The sequence below is a fragment of the Meleagris gallopavo genome, chromosome 2 (assembly GCF_000146605.3).
Source record: "Meleagris gallopavo isolate NT-WF06-2002-E0010 breed Aviagen turkey brand Nicholas breeding stock chromosome 2, Turkey_5.1, whole genome shotgun sequence".
Taxonomy (NCBI): domain Eukaryota; kingdom Metazoa; phylum Chordata; class Aves; order Galliformes; family Phasianidae; genus Meleagris; species Meleagris gallopavo.
The window spans coordinates 85,404,406-85,405,169 of NC_015012.2; positions in this window are offsets into that span (position 1 = coordinate 85,404,406).

A 764-nucleotide genomic window follows, 5' to 3' on the forward strand; every position below is an offset into this window, starting at 1 on the left:
ATAAGCATGTAATATTTGTATTTCCCATCTTTAATATTCTTATTATTTATAAGTTTAATGAGACCAGATTTCTTTATTCTTATATTTTATATGTATATTCAGTAGTGACAAAATAAATATTATTTGAATAGCGGATTTCCTAGAAAATATCTAGGAAGTATAATCTTAAATGTTGATCTCTTTTCAGTATAACTGAATGCAACTAGCAAAAAATAAGCCTCTAATTTGAAATATGGGATTTAGACTTATTTTCACAATTTCATGTTTATTATATTTTGGTGCTTAAAATAAAATTAATTGAATTTACCAATAACTTTTAATTTCTATAAAGATGTTGGTAATAGCTTTACATAATGAACTGCAGATTTGAGAATTAAAACAGGTTCTTTATTACTAGTACATTATTACAGAAGTAAGATGTATGTGTTAAGATGTCTCCACATTTATAATGGAGAATATATGTGGCTTCGTAATTTTACCTTGCAGTATGATTTATTTGAGTGCAGTCATAATTTTCTTACCAGAAATGCAGGTAAGAAAGTTATTAGCCTACAAAAAGACTTGGAATCCTAAGTCATCTTATCGGTTTTTAAAGCACATACCTCTACCTCACTTTAACATGTAAATATTTGTTTAAAGTATTACGCCAAATGTTTTGAAGGCACTTCTTATGTTGACATATAAATTCGTGGCAAATATATTTTCCTTATTTTCTGTTTTGTTTTTGTTTTTTTTTTGTGTTTTTTTTTTTAATGTTCAGAAAT